Source organism: Cervus elaphus, chromosome 25, assembly GCF_910594005.1.
Source record: "Cervus elaphus chromosome 25, mCerEla1.1, whole genome shotgun sequence".
Lineage (NCBI taxonomy): Eukaryota > Metazoa > Chordata > Mammalia > Artiodactyla > Cervidae > Cervus > Cervus elaphus.
Window position 1 is genome coordinate 46,560,098 of NC_057839.1, and position 5,788 is coordinate 46,565,885.

General features: G+C 38.9%; 1 pseudogene; it reads right to left on the reverse strand.

Moving 5' to 3' along the window:
* Positions 1–2,196: 2,196 nt before the first annotated feature.
* On the reverse strand, positions 2,197–2,929 carry LOC122683655 (annotated as a pseudogene).
* Positions 2,930–5,788: the final 2,859 nt, after the last annotated feature.

The window sequence follows — 5,788 nt, forward strand, 5'->3', positions numbered from 1 at the left end:
ATTTTATCTAAGAGCAATAATTCTGGAAGTCCCAAAGAGAATCCCATGCATGCATTTATATGGCCTTGGCATGCATTAGTTAATTATATTAGACTTTAAACTAACTTCTTTTTATCTCTGGGTCTGAAGGAGGGACTCAATTTCCTTAAGGACATTACCATACCTTATCTCAGAAATTCAGAATCTATTACTAAAGAAGAAAATACAGCATGTCTTTGGATTGAACACTGAGCAGTGTCTAAAACTTGAGATTATTTAGGAGGCCTAAACCTAAATATTATTTTTTAATTCTTGTTTTCTTTTTTAGTTTTGTAAATGAAGTTTATTAACTGCTTGCTGTGGCTTAAAATAAAATTACTGATTAATAAATCCAATGATCTCACTTATTCCCTATTCTGGTACATATTTTACAAAAATATTTTAAGCCAATATATATATTTTAAGCTAGTGTATATATATATATGTGTGTGTATATATATATATATATAAAATATTGATACTAATGAAAAGAAATTTTAAAGTACTTTATTAAGATTTTCTCTCTTACAGTTGAAGTGGATGGTTGATTAATCTGGATGGAGATCTGATTAGTACTTCTTTTTTTTTTTCATTTATTTTTATTAGTTGAAAGCTAATTACTTTACAATATTGTAATGGTTTTTGCCATACATTGACATGAATCAGCCATAGATTTACATGTGTTCCCCATCCCGATCCCCCCTCCCGCCTCCCTCCCCATCCCATCCCTCTGAGTCATCCCAGTGCACCAGCTCTGAGTGCTTGTCTCATGCATCCAACCTGGGCTGGTGATCTGTTTCACCCTTGATAGTATACTAGTTTCAATGCTGTTCTCTCAGATCATCCCACCCTCACCTTCTCCCACAGAGTCCCAAAGTCTGTTCTGTACATCTGTGTCTCTTTTTTCTGTTTCGCATATAGGGTTATCATTACCATCTTTTAAAATTCCATATATATGCGTTAGTATACTGTATTGGTCTTTATCTTTCTGGCTTACTTCACTCTGTATAATGGGCTCCAGTTTCATCCATCTCGTTAGAACTGATTCAAATGAATTCTTTTTAATGGCTGAGTGATATTCCATGGTGTATATGTACCATAGCTTCCTTATCCATTTGTCTGCTGATGGGCATCTAGGTTGCTTCCATGTCCTGGCTATTATAAACAGTGCTGCGATGAACATTGGGGTGCACGTGTCTCTTTCAGATCTAGTTTCCTCAGTGTGTATGCCCAGGAGTGGGATTGCTGGGTCATATGGCAGTACTTCTTTAAGAATAAATGGATTTTTTCCCTAAGGAGACTCTGACCCTGCTTAAGACAGGGTCCTCAACTGTGACGTCAACCTCACTACAGATTGGCTGGCAGTAAAACACACATTACACATAACTGGCAATGCAGAAGAGTAGTATAATCTTGAGATCTAACTGCTAAAGATCTAACAAAATCTTGCCTGAGAAACATTCAGACAGTTGCATGAAAGATGGACAACATTACACATTCAGAGCCATGGATTCTCTAAAAATCTACCTCTATATGTAGCCAGACTGGCAGAAATTACTTTTATTGAACTTTGTGCTTTGTTGTGGTTCTGTAAAACATTACTGAGAAATGTTAAAAAAAAAAAAAAAGTCCAGTGAAACACATCTCTGAGTTTACCTCAAAGATGTTGAGGACATTGCTTACTACATTATAAAGTCTTTGGGGATCTTTGGGGATTTCTTTCTGTTTTAATCCAAGGAATGTTTTTGTTTTCATCCTTTTAAATGCTTTACCTAAATTTGCCTGAAGTTTGAAATTTACTCTTTTTTTTTTTTATAAACGCACATCTTTTTCTTTTCTTTTCTTTCTTTTTTTTTTTTTTGAAGGTTTTTGTTGTTTAGATCTTCCATCCCAAACTGGAAACAATATTTCAGTTGTGCTTGTGGGAATATTGTGTGTGTGTGTGAAAGTCACTCAGTTGTGTCTGACTCTTTGTGACTTCATGGATTGTAGCCCACCAGGCTCCTCTGTCCTTGGGGATACTCCAGGCCAGAATACTGGAGTGGGTAGCAGGTTCACTTCTCCAGGGGATCTTCCCAACCTAAGGATGGAACCCAGGTCTCCCACATTGCAAGTGAATTCTTTATTATCTGAGCCACCAGGGAAGTCCTGTGGGAATATTAATGCATGTTAAATGAATCAAACATTCACATGGGCACCACCAGGCATCCGAGTGACACCAGAAGGTCCTGAAGTCACTAGGAAAGGATTATCGGGAGTGGAATAGAGTCCTGATGAGGGATATGATCCTGAAGGGGCAGGATATGGCACTGGTGGTCCCCTGGCTCCTGGTGGAACAGTGCCCCATGGAATAAGTGGTGCTGCCTCCGGTGCTTGGGAGGAGGAGGAACAGAGTATGGCCCTGGAGACGGATGTGGCATATTAGGGGTAGGATACTGCCCTCCCATTCCCAGTGCCCACAGTCCAGAATACACAGTTCCCCATGGACCTAAAGGACCGTCTGCAGTTGGATCTGTGTGTGCACCGTATTGTCTTGGCAGCTCTTGAAAAGGCACAAGTCCATGTAGGTTATGGCCCTGTTAAGCCAGGGCGTGGCACAGTTAGAGCTGGATAAGGACCCCCAGGTTGGGGTGTGATGGCCCAGAAGGAGGAAGGGATGCCACGGGTCCAGGAGGTGGTCTGGTGGGAGGCACAGAGGAAGACATTCTGTTGGTGTGGGTCCAAAATGCAGAGTGGAGGGTGTTACACGTGGCGGAGTCCAGACACATAGAAAGCGGAGTACTTGGGTTATTCCAAGGGTTGGAACCCAGCCAGCCTTAAGGAGGTTGGCCCGGTTCTGTATTGCTCACAGCAGAGGTTTTGGCAGGGTAGGTGCAGGCAGTGCATCAGTCAAAGAAAATTCATGAGCCATTTTCCCAGCAGGATCTGAACCTGCAGCAAGATCTAAAAGCAATGGCTCCCAGGGAACTGGGTGCTGAAAAGCCGTGGAGGCGGTTCCTCCAATAGAGGGGTGATGGGGTTGGGGGAATTCCCGGGGCGGGTAGGTAACAGCACCAGTAACATCAGCGGCAGACAGCTCCTCCTTTAAACATGTGTAAGTAAATGAATAGATTTAATTTTATTCCTATTATAAGAATTTTACTATTTTGCATGAAAAAAACTAATGTTGATGTGACAATGTAGGTGAGTTTTTCTCACTTATAGACTATGTCACTACTGTATACTACATTTTCTTGATCTCAAACTCTATTGTATAGCTAATATTGGAATCATCATTGTCAAAGCAAGCTTACACTTTTAAAGATCAACTGCAGGGTCTATAAGTTTCAGAGAACATAATGGTGTTTGGTATAAACATTTTAATTTTAATTGCATGGCTGAACAAAATAAGATTTTTATTACTCTTAAAGTCATATTTTATGAGAAAATGATTATGTTTCAGAAAACAGTATTCTAATCCCAGGGAAATATAATTATAGACATTGTTTTAAAATTGTCATATTGCCCCCTACCCTACTTTCTGGAAATTAATAAACAAGCTCTATAACTGTATCTGAAGGATACAGAGAGTTAAACAATGCACTAAAGTTAGCTCTGGTGGATAAATATTAGCTTCTTCACATAAGAATGATACATGTCAAGTAGAAAAACAAAACTTGTAGACAAAAATAAAACTGAAATTGCATTTGTAAGATGATTAAGTAGTGCTAGCACTGAATTGTGTAGATGAAGTTTTTTAAATTTATTTTAGTGATTACTCTGAGTTTTTATTGTAACTTCTTGATAGGTAGTTGCCATGTAATATTTTCAGTAAATAAAATAAAAATCATTTTTGATAGTTTGCAGCAAAATAAAATAAATTACTTTATTTTATTAACATCTTGGCTGGAAACAATTTCTTTATCTTCAAAATACAATCAGCTCCTAAATATTCATGTACTTGTAGATACATACAAACACATATGATGCTTATCATTTCTTTAGTATATATTTAATTTTGAGATATATTTCCTTAGGTAATACTTGATATATGTTGCCTACCTAAGTTAATCCAACTCTAGGTTAGACGTTACAGTTGTTCAGTCACTAAGTCATGTCTGACTCTGCAACCCCATGGACTACAGCACGCCAGGCTTCCCTGTGCTTCACCAATTCCCATAGTTTAATCAAGCTCATGTCCATTGAGTCAACAATGCTTATCAACCAACTCATCCTGTCCTCCCCTTCTCTACCTGCCTTCAATCTTTCCCAGCATCAGAGTCTTTTCCAGTGATTCAACTCTTCACATCAGGTGGCCAAAGTGTTGGAGCTTCAGCTTTAGACACTCCTTCCAATGACTATTCAGAGATGATTTCCTTTAGGATTGACTGGTTTGATCTCCTTGCCATCCAAAGCACTCTCAAGAGTCTTCTTCAGCACCACAATCTGAAAGCATCAATTCTTCAGCCCACAGCCTTCTTTACGGTCTAATTCTCACAGCTATTCCTGTGAAATTAAAAGACGCTTTCTCCTTGCAAGGAAAGCTTTGACAAAATTAGACAGCATATTAAAAAACAGAGACATCACTTTGCCAGCAAATGTCTGTAGAGTCAAAGCTATGGCTTTTCCAGTAGTCATGTACAGATGTGAGATGTTGAAGACATAATATTAGTTGGAATATACAGGCCACCAATACCCAATGAATTAAATAGAAGAGAGAAGCACAAATAAGTGGCCAGAATGGATGTTATGAAGGATAGTTCATGTGATAAATACAAAGTTCCGTGTAAGTAAAAGCATCAGTTTTTTTGGATGTCTTCCATATGAAAAAGGGTATGTAAAAGTAAAATGTATTACAGGTTTGTTATATTTAAGAATGTGGAAGATGTCCTTCACAGCTTGAACATGAACTTTGAATAAGGGTGTGGTAGGACCAAGTGAAGTGAAAGTAGCTCAGTCGTGTCCGACTCCTTGTGACCCCAAGGACTATACAGTTCATGGAATTCTCCAGGCCAGAATACTGGAGTGGGTAGCCTTTCCCTTCTCCAGGGGATCTTCCCAGCCCAGGGATTGAACTCAGGTCTCCCACACTGCAGGTAGATTCTTTACCAACTGAGCCACAAGGGAAGCCCAAGAATACTGGAGTGGGTCGCCTATCCCTTCTTCAGTGGAGTGGTCAGACCAAACACACATGTAAAAGGAACTATCCTCTAGGATACTGATGATTCTCTCATTAAGTTTACAAACACTGAGAGAAATAAGGAATCACAAATGCATTTGAGTAGACCACAATAGCTGCAGTGTAAAACCTGAGTGGATGGACACAAAAAAGAGAAAGGGAAAACTGTTTAAGAATATGTGCTAATAATCCAAGAAATAAACTATATATTGATATATATCACTGGCTTAAAAGTCACCATTCAAAAAATGAAGATCATGGCTTCTGGTTCCATCACTTCATGGCAAATAGATTGGGGAAAACTGGAAACAGTGGCAGATTTTATTTTATTGGGCTTCAAAATCACTGCAGATGGTGATTGCAGCCACAAAATTAAAAGGCTCCTTGGAAGAAAAGCTATGACAAAACTAGACAGAGTATTAAAAAGTAGAGACATCACTTTGCTGACAAAGGTCTGTATAGTTGAATCTATGGTTTTTCCAGCAGTCATGTACAGATGTTAGAATTCTGAGGGACGAAAATTGATATTGATACTTTTGAATTGTGGTGCTGGAGAAGTCTCTTGAGAGCCCTTGGACAGCACTGACTGGAGATCAAACCAGTCAATCCTAA